This window comes from Canis aureus, chromosome 25 (genome assembly GCF_053574225.1).
Source record: "Canis aureus isolate CA01 chromosome 25, VMU_Caureus_v.1.0, whole genome shotgun sequence".
NCBI lineage: Eukaryota > Metazoa > Chordata > Mammalia > Carnivora > Canidae > Canis > Canis aureus.
Window position 1 is genome coordinate 33,662,456 of NC_135635.1, and position 16,026 is coordinate 33,678,481.

The 16,026-nt window shown below is 43.7% G+C and overlaps 1 protein-coding gene across 11 annotated transcripts in view; it reads left to right on the top strand.

The window, feature by feature from the left end:
* GRIN2B (glutamate ionotropic receptor NMDA type subunit 2B) overlaps nt 1–14,932 on the top strand; it is a 543,572-nt gene extending 528,640 nt beyond the window's left edge. For all 11 annotated transcript variants that reach the window (XR_013364272.1, XR_013364270.1, XR_013364277.1 and 8 more), the window contains 2 exons: nt 13,007–13,093; nt 14,235–14,932. The gene's annotated coding sequence lies outside the window, so the exon portion shown is untranslated. The remainder of the gene's footprint in view (nt 1–13,006; nt 13,094–14,234) is intronic.
* Nucleotides 14,933–16,026: the final 1,094 nt, after the last annotated feature.

Consider the following 16,026-nt stretch of genomic DNA (forward strand, 5'->3'; position numbering starts at 1 on the left):
AATGATGCTCCTAATGTGTTGTCATTAATTCGAACAAACAGACATCTATTGAGCATCTCCTACACAGTCCCTGTACGTTAGAGATTAGATTCTATATTTGTACTGCTCCTCCTGGTAAGAAGGGACGAGGCCACACCCGGACAAGAATACCAAATTGTGGAGTTCTGGTCCTTGCCCTTGAACACTTAAAATCTAGTAGAGAAGCAAAGACATGAAAACCAATGTCTCACTGAAAGGCAATATATACTGAATACTATATTGATGGTCTAAATCTCACCACAAGAGAACAAAGAAGATAACTTCTGGCTAAAGACATCAAGGTACAGGAAGAGGGGAGTAACAAAAAAGGTTCTGTTTGAGAAAGGACTTAAAGAATCAGTATTATTTAAATAAGAGAAGACAGAAAGAAACATATCCCAGGCCAGGAAAAGGACACAATCAAGGTATGGAGATGGGAGATTACAATGCTAATTTAAAGAAGGAGCCTCAAGTCAACATGAGGACTATAGGAGGTAAGAATGGAAATGGAGGGAGAACTGGGTTTGCTGCCTTTGACTTTGTCACCACCAATATGTTCATCTTCTTCAGGATTTCATTTTCAAGCATCTGAGCACCTCCTCTCATACTTCCAGCTGAACTTCTTTTGGCTTTTCAGCTGCCTTTGACCCAGAATACTCTTTCAATCCATTGAACTTGCCACTTATCACACTCTCCATTACCCCCCACAAGTCTCCATCCTACCTATACCTGAATATCACCTCACACTCATTCCCTCACAGACACCAGTAACTCCTTTGGCCTCTTCTCTCTCCCGGCAATTGGCCAGGCAAAGCCTGAGCCTGGTTAAACCAAATTATTTGCCTACACTGTGCTTGCTCCCTACATGGTGATCTCTTTAAAGACAAAAAACAAAAACCAGCATATTGTGCTGTTCCACCTTAATTCATGAACACACATTTCAATTGACACTCAACATGGATAATCTTATATCCCTCCACAGTATCTCTCCTTATGAAATCCCCAAAGTTACTGTTTTATATTTGGTCTTTAGAGACAGTTCACATGATTGTTTTGTCACTCGTTGCGTTAATCTTGGTGTGCCTCAGTTTCCTCATCTATACAATGAGGATAATAATGAAGCCACCATATAGGATTTTTGGGAGAATTCAATGAGCTGATGAGTAAAGCATCTGTGTGCTGCCTGGCACAAATAAGCTTGATGGAAATAATTACTATAATTATGGTTCTCCTCTCTTCTTAAAGACCTTTAACTCTCTTTCTATTCATTCTTAATGATCTTCCCTCATACTTTATTTGGACGCAAAAGCAGTTTTATCTCCCTTCCCCCAAGTCTACCACCCTTTTGGCTTCAGGACCTTTGCCCTTCACTTCCCCTCCCTGATGCTTCTCCAGAGCCACCTCTTCTCTTGTGCTCTGGACCTATCTCCTCTCACCTTCAAGGACTTCAGCCCTGCAACTCTTCCCCCTCTCTCCTGCATTCATTAATCTTTCCTCTCCACTGAATCATACTGTCCATACACAAACCCGCTCTGATATCACTTTTGAGATAAAGCACAACTTCCTCTCGAGCACCACAGCCTCTTCTCAACTTTATAGCAAAACTTTTTGAAAGAGTTTCTTAAGGTTATTTTCTCCATTTCCTATCCTTGTAGTCTTCCTTCAGCCCTCCTGTCGGACTTCCAACGCTACTACTCCACTGAGACCACATTTGACTAAGTTGCCATGATTCTTATGTTGTCCCTGTTTCTGTATTTCTCTCCTTATCAGCATTCCACGCAGTTCATCCTTTCTCCATTGGAAAGCACTTCCTTTCCTTGATACCTCAGTCTATTAGTATTCCTTTCCTTCTCAACTGATCACTCCCTCATAGACAGCCATGTCAACTCTTCCTCCTGTGCTCAATTCAAAATACCCACAGGTTCAAGCTCTTGGTCCTAGGCACCCTTCTTGTTCTATCTTCATCCTCTTCCTAGGTGATTTCACCCTGTCTCATGGCATTACGTACACTGCATGTCCACTTCATCCTAAGCCTTATTGCTATCTTGAAATTTTTCCAAACTTAGCTGCCTATATGAAATACTTATATTTATTTATTTTGCTACTTCACTTGAAAGTTTAATAATTATCTTAAACCTAACATGGTGGAAAGAGAACTTCAGATTACCTACCCCATCACCTGCTGCTGCCTGTAACTTGCTGACCTCAATAAATAGCATGATCATGTTGCTCATGCCAAAAATTTGTCTTTGATTGATCTCTACCCTTCACCATTACATCTAAACCACGCAGTCCCATCAGCTCCATCATTAGAATATATTCCAAATCAACCCACTCCCTCTATCTCTACTGTTCCCACCCTAACTTAAACCAATGTCATTCCTGCCTATAGTTTATTCTCTACAGAACAGCCAACATGATTTTTAAATACACAAATTAGATCATGTGATCTGATCTCCCTCTGAAAAAGCCCACCACTTTTCCCCATCTTACCACACTTGGGCTAGCATGTAAACTAACTCTGTAGACTAGCCTTCAGTTCCGTAGCTTAGTCTCTGCCTTTCTTTCCAACCTCATTGTGAGAGCACTTGTCTCCCAGTTCTTATACTCTACTTGTGTCAGCTCTCTTTTTATTTCTCAGGTTTTTCAAGGTCATGGCCACAATTTGTACTTGCTGTTCTCTCTGCCTGAGATGCTTTTCCAGCAATTATCACAAGCTAACTCTTTAAGGTCCCAGCTTAAATACTATCTCTTAGTGAGGCCATAAAGTTACTCTGTCATTGCACTTTATTCTAATCCTCTTTATGGCACTTACCTCTAATGTATTTATTTTTTAATGTCTACCCCCCCTTTCTCCTCCCCACTAAAGAGTTAGCTCTGTGCAAGCTCATCTGTCTACTCATTGTACCACCAGTGCCTACAACTAGCACATTCTAGAGATTAAATTTCTTGCTGACTGACAATGGGCAATGGCTTCTGAGCTTTTTAATTTAGGTTCCAAGGGGGCTATATCCTGTTAAAAGGAGTATTATTCTCCCACCCTTCAAACTCACAGAATCCATCCTTGCATCTTAATTGTCCAGGCTTCCTTCTCCCCCAATACTTCTCACCTAGATGACTTCAATTACTTTCTAATGACAGCCTCTGCCTTCATTTGTTCTACATACCACCATCCCTGATTCAATCCATTCTACATACCGCTATCCATTCTCTTAAAATTCAGCTGTCACCATATTGCTTTTCAAATTTATAGAATGAACTTCAAAACCCTTAGCCTGTGCCAAAGAACCTTTTGCAATGACTGTGAAAGCTGTCTCTGGATATAGAAAGAAATACTAAGTGTCTCTAGCCCAGCAGCTGGAACACTTCTGAGATGAGTTATTCTCCCTTTCCTTTGTCGCTTGAGCAATTACTTAAGAAGTACAGCTGAAGATTCAATGCTAAATGTCCCAAGAGTAGTATCTGCTGCCCACCATACCAGAACACCTGAGCAAGGCTCCACAGCAAGTATCACCCAGATACCTGAGCTGCAGCCAAGAGCACTTTGAGATGATTTAAGCATTCCACAAACACAGAGCTCTTCCAAAAACAATCTGGAGCATTTACCAAGGTTCTACGATCACTTTCTTTGAAAAAGGCTTTGGAGGGTTTGGTAAGTGGTCTAGTGTGTCGCCTCTCCTCCTTTCATTCTTTTGATTCAAATCAGTCTGGACCAGTGGGCTTCAATCCTAACCGTCCCTTAGAATTAGACTGAGAACTTAAACACCACCACCAGCACCAGCAACAAACAGGGACCAGGCCCTACTGCATTTGAATTGAAGGGGGGTGGGTAGGGACCAATCATTAGGGTTGTACGATCCTGATTCTATGACCTGCTGATGAAGAAATGAAACATAATGGGATGGGCTTATAGGAAGGAAGTCTTCAGGGAGTCCGGGTACTTTCTAAAACAGCAAATACCAGAATTTTTAAAAACTACATGAGAATGGAGTAGGGGTAGCAGAGAGAGGTAGTGGACATAGGACTAAGGAACAGTGAAGACTGAGGTAATTAGAATAATAGCTAATATTTGACAGCATATGCAAGACATATATTAGGCAGCTCTGCTTGAAGTATATTAACTCACCTATATCCACTGCAATCTTATGAGGAAAGTATTGTCATCCCCATGTTACAGAAGAATCAGAAGATTAATGGTCATAGAGGTTAATATGGGATCTGAACTCAGAATCCAGAACTCAGTCTTATCTACCACTCATGGCAACAGCAGCAGCAATGGCAAGCACTTACATAGGCCTTATTGTGTACAAGGCACCACTCTAAGCATTTCACATATATCATCATTATTATTACACTAGCTCTAGTCTATAGGTGAGGCTACCGAAGCACAAGCGGGGAAATGACTCCACGAAGATCGCAGTGTACTCCTCCAGAAGTGGGAAATCGGAACATCCTCTGCTGACTTCTCAGAGCACAATGCTTCTGCTCATCTCTTCTTGGAGACAAGGTGTGCGCACTCATGGTTTGCCCACTTTCAAAAAAAATGCCTGACAGTTTCTCAGCGGTACCACATTTATTATTTAAAGGTTAGGCTAGAAGCCTGTCCATGAAGGCAATAGGGAGCCCAAAGGAGACCTCCAGCTAATAGTATCTGTGGAGGCAGAGTCCCCTCATCCTTTCATGGAGGCATTGCTGTAGTAGGAAATTACCAACTTGAACTTCTCTCTATGAGGAGCTGAGCTACATATCCTTCACTGAAAAATATCTTGGGCTCTTGTCTGGCCCCTTCTGCTGCTTCTTGGCCCAACCCCATTCCGGATGGAGAGTCCATGTATGCTTGATAGCAACAAGTGGTTCATTCATAGTGTTCATCAAGGCTCCCTAAATAGCACACCATATTTGAGACCAGACCTTTCTCCTTCTTCCCCCTCCATGAATACCTAACATCTGAAACTTCTATCATAAGAAATACCTAAATCCAGGAAGAAAGCCTAATTTGAAAATGCCCATCCTGTGTCCCACCAGGAGCCTGCTTTCTGTTCATCTGTTAAATGCACCCACTGTTGACTTTTCATCCTGTACTGATGAGTGGACATGCTATCCTTCCCAGGAGTTAGAATAGTTCCCTGATGACTATGGCTTTTGGAGGAAAAATAGGCATTAGCAATGGGAATATCAGGTAACTTAGGTGAGTTAAAAAGTTTGTATTTACTTGCATAGGTAAGAGGGGGCCATTCACAGGTTTTTGAGCAGAAGAGTAACATGGGACCTACTTTTGAAAATCAATCTGGCAGTGATATGTAGAATAAATTAGAGCAGGGAAAGGAACAGTTGGTTGGAACATGGTGTTACAAAGCCAAGGTCTTGGAAATGTTGGCACAGAACATGTGGATTCATCAGCACAAACCATTCTCACTGCTAAAAAGCCGGTCAAAGAGCACAGCTAACTGATGATGGATTTGTATTAGGAGGACAGCACTTAAAATATGTGTCTACCCTGAGCTGCTTTTATCTTCAGATACCATATTAAGAAAAAGCTTCCATACATCTGTCATTACTGAGTTAGTGGCCTCCTTGGTGCATTAAAGCTTCTATTTTCAGACATGAATGTCTGGGGCAAGTAACTCTATTTCAAAGGTATGAGGATGCTATTTCATCTCTCTTTATGTTATGCAGGGTTGGATGCAGGCAGAACTTTCTTCTTTTACCACTCCCCCCGCATGCATTGGCTGTTCTCTCTCTTTGGTGGCTTTATCCATCTCTGACCCTGGTCCAGGGCACTCCATAGATCAGGAGAACCACCCTTCCTCTCTCCGCTCATCAGTCTCCATCATGCCTTCCATCCTCCCAGGTCAACCTAAGCATTCACTAAGGGGGCACATCAGGCTATACTTTGAGCTCCAACCTGCCACAGTGACAGATAACTTCAGGAGCAAATAGCTTATCCCTGTAAGAGGGGCTTTTCTGATCCATTGGCCGAGTTCTATATGGCTATGATACAAGTTCCATCATCTCTGCTGCCTCTACATAATATTAATCATGCTCAGGGCATTCAAGAGAGATCCAGACCAGGGGCTTGTGAACCTGGGTACCATGCTTCTGCATATTCTTTCATCTGTTCAGCCAGGTAAGGGTAGGAAGACCTCGCTCAAATCCTGCCATGGTAGCTCCTGTGCGTTGGTACAGATAGCAGGATATGTTACAATCAATAGTTTGGGAAATAAGATTTTTTTAATGATACAGAAAAAATTGCTAACTCACCATGCAGGCTGCATTCTCCCTTCCACTGCTCTCCCAGGAGCAACAAATCAGCTTTCAAAATTTTCCTTCTGCCAACCACTAACCTCAAGCAGGGATCTAACTCACCTCTATTCCCTTTGCCCCTTTCCTGTCTTTCATCTCTAACTCTGTTTTTCCTTGTATTATATCAAACCACTTATTTTTCCTTTTTTCAAACTTCCTGCCCTCTCCTCACCTCCAAACAAACCGAAACACTCTACTTCTTTTAGAGTATTTCCTATCTCAGTGAATGCCAAGTTCATCTACCCAGGAATCTGACTCAAAATCCTGGAGGTTATTCTAGATGGGTGGGCGGTTCTCAAACTTTATCTACATCAAAATACCTGCAGGATTTGTTAATCGACAGGTTGTCTGCTCCAGCCTCAGTGTTTGTGATGCAATTGTTGATTCAGAAGACCTGGGACAGCTGAAGGCCCTCAAATAAATGTGCATTTCTAATGAGTTCTAGGTGATGCCCCTTCGGTTGGCCCAGCTATTACACTTTGAGAAACTGGGTTCCAGAAACTTTCTCTTTTCTGCTTCCCCCTTTCCTCCCACCTGACAAATAACTGATTATCTTGAGTTTTGTCTCCAAATTAGCTTATCTCCCCACCCCTACTCACCACCACAGTTCTAGTTCAGGCTTTTGCCATTCTTCCTTGAACTATTACAATCACCTGCTAATTGGACTCTCTACCTCCACTCTTGCCCCTTCCATACCTACTGCTAGTGAAATGATCTATCTAAAACTCAGTTCATGGGGCAGCCCGGGTGGCTCAGTGGTTTAGCTCCGCCTTCAGCCCAGGGTGTGGATCCTGGAGATCGAGTCCCACATCAGGCTCCCTGCATGGAGCCTGCTTCTCCCTCTGCCTGTGTCTCTGCCTCTCTCTCTCTCTCTCTCTCTCTCTGTCTGTCTCTCATGAATAAATAAATAAAATCTTTTTTAAAAAGTAAAAATAAAAAAAAATAAATAAAACACAGTTCAGATTCCATTTCTCCCCCTATTAAAATCTACAGTGGCTCCCACATGACCAACAGAACAGTGATTAGCTTCTTCAGCATGGCACGTGACCTGGTCTCCATTCTCCAACACTCCCTGTAGTTAATGAAGCACTAGAAATTCCAAGCACATGTTCTGTGATTCCCATTTCTCTTAGGTGCTGTCACTTTTTCTAGACCACTCTTCCCATCTATACATCTTGACTCTCAGCTAAGGCTTCAGTTGTTCCCAAACCCTGCTTTTTTTTTTTTTTTAAAGATTTTATTTATTCATCCATGAGGGACACGCAGAGAGACAGAGACATAGGCAGAGGGAGAAGCAGGCTCCCTGTGGGAAGCCCGATACAGGACTGGATCCCAGGACCCTGGGATCACAACCTGAGCTAGGCAGACGCTCAACTACTGAGCCACCCAGGCATCCCCCAAACCCTTTCTTTAAAACCCCCACAATGACCTCAGTGGCCCCCTGCTGCTTTCCCTAGCAAACCTGTGCACTAATTCCTTAGCACATTTTATTAAATGTTCTTTTAAATGTCCTCTTGTGGCAGAAAATTTATGGAGTTTTGTCTCTAGTTCTTAGGTCAATGAAAGCTTGCTGAACTGAATTCTCTCCCTCCAATTTTTCTCTCCTTCTGCTGGTAGGCTCTGTACTAGTCTCCTACTCCTACTTCCCTTGATCTGCCTGGAAGAGATCAAAGATCTCAGAAGAGCCAATATGACTGAATTTTTGACCCACCAACCAGTGTCTGTGTTGGTCCCTCTATGAAGCCAAGTTTTATTTTCTAATGTATCCTTAACAAAACAACAGCTCGACTTTGCACAGAATCAGCCTTTCTCTTCAAAGAGCTTGGGGGAGCTTTACAGCTCTGGCCCTGATACCCTAAGTGGAATCCTATCAGGTGAGGAGAGACCCCAAAAGAGATTAATGTGGCACATGGAAAGGCCAAAATCCAAATCAAATACATTTCTTTTGCTGTGTTCATGAGTCACTGTGGCTGCAAGAATCCAGTTCTGCAGAATTCAGTATTTCTGAGGTTTCACTTTTAAATTTGAATAAAGCCAGACTAGTGTGTGCTGGTTCATGTGCTTCTAACCTCAGAGAAAGTGGGTGGAGATAACAGAAACCAGGCACAATTCCCAATGTCAAATGTTTTGTTTACCCCTGTCCCTCGGGTTTTTTCTGCTTTAGTTTTCTGGGTAAGAAATGACATGCTCCGGAGAAGATGCCCACAACTTCTTAGCTATCTATGTGGTATTAATAGATAACATCCGTGATGCTAAGAATGTAAATGGGTGAAATTGATGAGATTAGCAAAGGCTAACGTAATATCTGGGATTAAATTTCTAGCAGAGGCAAAGTGAATAAATTTGGAGAATTAAACACCTGACAATGTTTCATTGGATCATTTTATGTACTCAATATACACTGCACACATTCTCCTATAAGTATATGCAAATGTATAAACTTTGCATATTAAATAGTAGAAAAGGGGATGAGAAATGCTTTAGGTGTACAAAATATTACTATTTTAATTATTATTATTACTATTGCAAACTTGAACATTCTTTATTGGAATCATTCTTTGCTTGGAGAAATTTGCTGAGTTTGGCAATTTTCCACTATCATGAATTTCTCTGTCAGGCAGCAGGACCTCTGGAAAGGAAAAGGGTAAGTAATGCAGACAACTGGTTGGAAACGAATCCTCTTTATTATCAGAGCCTTTCTGGTCTAACAGCTGCATCCTTTGCCCGTCAATAGTCTGAGCCACCTATCCCACACTGTCCATTTCTGAGAAGTAGTCACTGTTTCCTTACTAGGTTGTCAGATGTTGGGACACTAAGAGGTGAAGAGACTCAAGGATTCTTGTCAGCAGCAACTGCCTTGATCTATAAGCATCAGACATAAATAAGGAAGGTCTGGGTTCTTTGTCCTAACAACTTGCTGAGGCGTGGTTGTGGCTGCTGCCTTGAAATGCTGATGGAAGCTCAACTTGAGGTGTGACATGGTAGCCTGCTATACCAGTATGGCACAGCCCCTCTCAAGCATTCTCAAGAGAACCATTTGTTGCATCCTGGCGAATATTCTCTACCAACAAGGAGAAGAGAAAATGGTTTTTTAGCAATTTTTTTTGGCTCTTTTAGAATTAACCCTTGTTTCATTTTCTAATGATAAGCCTGGAGTCCTGTAACTCTTTTTGTTTGTGATTGTCTCACTTTCTAATTCTAGATTCACAAATATGAATGAGGAAACGTCCAACCAAGTATTTAGGGCTATCTGGCTAATGAGCCTTGATCCAAATAACGAGGGTCTCTATGGATGTGAATGTTAAAGGGCTTAAACCAGCAGCATCCAATCCACTGGGCAAGGGTTTCTTAACAGTGAGGTGTAGGTATTTTTACTAATGAATGCATTGCAAATAAAAAGCATTTGGGCTGACCTAGTTGAAATTTGGCAGATGTGACTGTCCCAAACTCAGCAAAGGGATATTAAAAAATAATGAATTTAATAAAGAAGTTTTATTTTAATCTGAAAATTTTTATTAACTTCATTGGTTTTTAATTTGTTTCCTTTTAAAAGTTAATTCCATTGAGTTGAAAGGCTCAAATTAAGGTTTTGTGTGCATTGGGGCAGATCACTAAATTACAGACACACAGGTCAGGCTACAATTGGGCAGACCTTGGTTGGCCTATAAAATGCATATGAATCAGTGTTGTTGTTGATCATGAAAGGAGGGAGTAGAGGATAAGAACATTTGCTTGGAATAACAGTGACCTCAAAAAGTCCAAGGCTACATAGAACACGGTAGAACATTCAGGGAAGTATCTTTGCCATTTTACTGTTTTACCAGTCCGTAGTCCCTTCTCCTTCCTTTCTGACTCCTGAAACAGGATATATCTCAACAATGATCACATTAACCACAATTTAAGGAGCACTTAGGATTGTGCTCTTCATTTTATATGTATTATATCATTAAAGCCATACAATAATCTTATGGATTTTAGCCCCGTTTTACATATAATAAAATTGAGGCACAGAGATGTTGAGTAACTTGCCCAAGATCACACAGCTAGTAAGCGAAGGAGGCAAGACTTGAATGCAGACAGTCTGACCAAAGAGAAATGAACAAAGTGCCACAGTTTTCCTAGCCCTCTTGCAATTATCTCCTATGGCTGACAGGAAAATGAAGAAATTTGATCCTCCAGGCGAGACCAAATGGTAGAATTGGTCATGTTCCCAGACTCTTGGGGCCTTAAGTAATCTGTCTGCCACTCCATGCTCTAAAAACAAAGGAAATATTTTTATGTGGGTGTGGTAGCCAGCCTCCAAGATGGCCCCCAAAGATCCTCACCTCCTGGTATTTACATTCCTGTGTAGCCTTTCCCATCAAATGCCAGGGTTGATCTGTGTGACCAATGGCAAATGGCAGAAGTTATAGCACTTCATTCCCAAGATAGGTTATACAAGAGGGTGGCTTCTGTGTTGGTTGCCCTCTTGTAGGACTTGTGCTCAGATCATGGGTGCTGGGGGAAGCCAGCTGCCATGTGATGAGGACATTCAGGAGACTGGAGTTGCCATAGCTAGCAAGGAACTGAGCTTCCAGCAACCACAGGAGTGAGCTTTGGAGCAGATTCTTGAGCTCCAGTCGAGCCTTGAAAGGATTGGCAGCTTGGCCGACAACTCGATTAGCCAGCATCACCCAGCTGTACTACTCCAGACTCCTGAACCTTAGAAACTCTGTGAGATAATAAATGCTTATTGTTCTGAGCTGCTAATTTCTGGGATCATTTGTTATGCAGCAACAGGTAGCTATAGCATCCTCCCCCACTTATCTGTGGTTTCGCTTTCCATGGCTGTAGTCACCTGCAGTCACTGATCCTGCTATCTTTGTAAGGTCAATAGTAGACTAATGCTATGTCCCAGTGCCTATGTCATTCCCCTCACACAGTCTCATCATGTGGGCTTCGCCTCACCTTGTCATCAGGAGAAGGTGAGTACAGTACAATAGGATACTATGAGAGAGAGACCACATTCACAAAACGCTTATTGCAGAACATTGTTATCATTATTCTATTTTATTATTAGTTATTGTTATTAACTTCTTACTGTGCCTAGTTTATAAATTAAACTCTATCATGGGGACATATGTCTAGGTAGACACATTAATATATATAGGATTCAGTACTATCTGTGGTTTCAGGCATTCACTGGAGGTCCTGGAGTGTATCCCTGTGGATAAAGGGGGGACTGCTGTAATACATAAGTTGTGAGAGAGAAAACCACATTAGCATGCGTGTGCCAGAGGCTAAGATGGGAGAGAGGGGAGGGCAGACCCCAGGAATAAAAGAGATGATCTCCATGATCTGAGCAAGGAAAAAAGCCTTTGATTGCGGAAGTGCAGCTTTGCTGTTCAGAAGTTTTTATTTGTGTGAGTCTGCAATCAAGAATGAAGGTGGGTGGGGAAGCTTCATGCAAATCAGTGTTGATGAGAAAGCACGAGGTAACATGTGCCCTGTGGGAATGGGGTGTAGGTTTCTATGAGAACCCGCTTAGGCACGTGATGAATTTTGCAGGTGCCTCTCTAGTTCCCCTCTGCGAAATGCTCCGTTTGGAGGCATGGAGCTCTGCAGGCCACAGGAAGCAGCTACACTGATTGGGGAGGCCTCTGTGTGGCATCTGGAGAAAGCACCATGGACTTGTCAGCCTTCCACAGTCCCACAATTGGAACTGAGACCCTAGAACATCAGGGAGCAGCCAAAGGGTTTCTGGGCCATAATCAGAGAAATCGGTTTCACATCAAGATCACCCGCACCTTGGACAACAAACACCCTTGCCAGCTTGTGGAGGGCCCTGATCCCAGGTGTATTGGCTTCCTAGGGCTGCCGTAACAAAGTACCACAAACTAAGTGGCTTAAGAAAACAAAAAAATGTATTCTCTCACAGTTCTGGAGGCTGGAAGTCCAAAATCAAGGTGTCAGCAGGGCCATGCTCCCTGCCAAAGGCTCTAGGGAAGGATCCTCTTCTAGCTTCTGCTGGTTACTAGCAGTCCTTGGCACTGTTTACCTTGCAGACCATCACCCCCATCTCTGCTTCTGTTTTCACATGGTGTTCTCCCCACATCTATTTCTCCATGTCTGACGTCTCTGTATATAAGGACACCAGTCATGCAATATTTAGAACCTACCCTGTCTGAACTTAATGACATCTGCAAAAGTCCTATTGCTAAACAAGGTAACATCCACAAATTTTACATAGACATGAATTCGGGGAGGGGAGGATGCTACTTAATCTAGTATGCCAGGTGTGATCCAGTTCTCAAATATTTCTCCTCCTTGCCATTTATTCCAGGCAACTTGGTCTTCAAGTGTGGCAGTCCCGTCTGACCCCTCCACAGACTCAGCTTCCATTTCTTTGACCTCTGCTTAAATGTTCTCCCAAACTCCTGCCCCATCTCTTCTACCAGTCAGAGCAGCAGAGAGGCCAGTTGACATAGCTCTGGGCTGGGATCGAGGAGATGGAGGATCTGGCTTTGGGCACAGGTGCTATAGTATGGTTTTAACTTCCTGGATAATCTCTTTTCCGCCATCTATGTCTGCTATGAGGAGGCCGTATACTGGGGACACATAGTCCCTTGGACTCTAATGCCACTGGTATGTTTGACGACATTGGTGGTGTATCATTCATTATTTGTCTCTTCTTTTCCTTCAACAGATTAATATTATTAACATCAGTATCCTAACCATCCAGATGCCTCTACCTTAGACCTTCCAGTGTCCCCTCCTGTTTGGCCAGATCCTGGTAAGCACACCCTAGATTCCCAGAAGAACCATGAGCCAGTCATCACCACAGCCTTCCATGAGGTGACACTAAAGCCTCTGGTACTAGCATGCCCCACCCACCCAGCCACCCATGAAAGGCCGTCTCCTCTATGTTGAGGGAGCACGCAACCAGGAACTGTCTCTCTGCTCTTCTAAATCTTGGCTCATTAGCCTCCCCTTTCCTCTCTGATCGGCACTGAGCTACAGGCTCCCTCTGCCTCTTTGAGAGTTCCCTGTCATGTTCCGCACCCCACTGCCACCCTCCCCACAAGGCATTGTGTATCTGAGCAGAGCGCTGCTGAAGCTGAGTGGGCTTGATGAAAGCTCATCACCCGGGCCCAGTCACTGAGTGGGGAGCCGGCTGGGGGGCTGCATGGCCTGGCCCAGCTTATGCAGGTGGCCCATGGTGGCCCTGCTGAGAATTACTACACCTTCAGGTCTCTCCCGGCATTCTTCCCCCCAAGAGGAGCAGGGTCTAAACTCAAGCATGTAGTTCCAGGTGGGATGCATCTGGGAAGCAGGGAGTACAGCCTGTTCCCCTGGGAGGCCAGCACCACTTGATTTCTGCCTTTCCTTTTTGGTCTCTGGTGATGATTCTAAGGAAATCTAAGATGGGAAGACAGCATAGCAGCCAAAACCTTGAGTTCCTGTACCTCCTCCCTTCTCATGCTCCTGAAACCCCAGGCCCACTGCCCAGAGCCTGCAGGGAGAACCCTACCTCTTATTTTGATGAAATGGGAGCTCTAGAAAGGTAGAGACTCAGCTCAAAATCCCTTCTATTATTTTGAAAAATCCTCTGAGACCCAATTTTAGAGCGGCCCTCTTATCCACCCAAAACACTTGTATCTTCTCAGAGGACTAGTGTCACTTTCTGTTCTGGGCACAGCACAGGGCCTGGGAAGCTGACATTCTGTCCACAGTCCACATCAAAGCAGCTTGTCCACGGAGCACAGGCCTGAAGGGCAGAGGCCCGCTTACGGGAGGCATGAGCCAGGCAGTGAGGGACGTGCCTGGCCCCACTCCCCATAGCGCACAGCCTCACAGCCTTCCAGTCAGCCCAAGCTGGAACTGTCAGGCTTTCCTGTAGCAACACAATGAGAGGATTTTACTTATCTTTTGAGGAAAAGGGGGGAAGAAAGAACCACTCTATGAGAAGAAAAATGATGATTGTGTAGGGACTGAGTTGTTTGGCAGAGGAGGAAGCAGAGCTCGGCAGGAGGCAACCAAGACACAGAAATTCATCCTCAGCCTGTGGTGGAAGTTGCGAAGCCTGTCACTGATGGCACGAGCTGCAGGTCTCATCCCTGGAGCCTGGAACTGCTTGGAAACGGTAGTGAGGCAGCCAGAAAAGATGCCGGTAGCTCACCACAAAGACAAAAAAAGGATTTTGCCAGTTGGTGCGGCTGCTGACGAGAGACCTGACACCTTTTACAGCACAGGGAATAATAGGAAGTGGGGCAGAGTCTGCACCTGCCCTTCATGGTGTCAGGGCTCATGGAGGAGACTCCCTAATGACCTGTCTGGACCAGGGGCAGCCACAGGGTAACCTGCTCCCAGGGACAGGCCAGTGTGACTCACCTGGTGTGATGGACTGAGAGGGATCTGTAGACACCACGCATTCCTCTCAGCTTTCTTTCGTCTATAGTCCTTACTGAAGACTCTGCTTATATGGCATGGTATATATTTGACTGGTTCACTTGTCATCTGCCTCCCCACACCGTCCTGGACAATCCATAAGAGCAGGCTTTGGGTGCCTTTTGCGTCAGTGATGGCACATAGGGTGGATACTCAATAAATACATTTGGGATGTACAATTAAATTAATGAATGGGAGATACCTCTAACAGTAAGACAGTAGAAATCACATTTTTGAGCAAAACATAGTTAAGTATTGCATACTCTTTGATCACTTTACTAACTCACTAGTATCTGGTGAGAAAGAAAAGAGCCACCTAAATACAGGGGGGAAAAGCCAGAAATCCAGATCATAACAATGTTTTCCAGGGCTCGAAGACAGTAACCAAATTCAGCTTTTACCCTGAACGTTGAAGAGACCTTTTGCTTCACAGAGCACTGCTTCTAGGAACACAAGGAATTGGGTAGCACCGTCTCTGCTTCCAAGGAGTCATAGCTGGGGACTTTTTTTTTTTAAGATTTTATTTATTTATTTGAAAGAGAGCACAAGCAGAGGGAGTAACAGGCAGAGGGAGAGGGAGAATCGGGCTCCCCATTGTGCAGGGAGCCCAATGCAAGGCTAGACCTCAGAACCCTGGGATCATGACCTGAGCCGAAGTTGGATGCTTAACTGAGCCACCCAGGCGCCCGGGAGTTTCCTTTCTACGTCAAACAAGATAGATACGCTTGATTATCAGCACTAAAATCCAAAGATCCATAGCTGATTGGTTCTAAGACACATTTTTGTTTTCTACTTTATAATATCTGAAATTATGTTGCATTTTACCAACACAGGATCTTACAAACCCAGGAGTGAGAGGGCTAGCAGTGCCCATGACCTCGTTATCATTCTCCAGGCTCTGGAGAAGTGCTCTTGGCTATGTGTATCATTGCTACTTCATTGGTTATTGGTAATTCTTCATGCACCAACAGTACATTGTGATTTGGCTTTGAAACTAAAGGTTATTGCGTATACACAGAAAGGGGCAGAGGCAGAACAGGGCATACATTTGATAATATTGAAGCAAATGTTTGATATTGGCAGAATGACCACAATTCTTGATTTTCCAGCAAAGCAATACCATGTGCTTTATAAGACATAAGGAAGGAAGATGCCAACGGGAGATGAAGCTTTGTTACATTAGTTCATTGATGTGTGCCCCCAAATCGACATACACAGAACAGGAGGTGCCATTTTCAAATTTTGCAGAAGGGTTTTCACAGCTTAGAAGAAAATCCC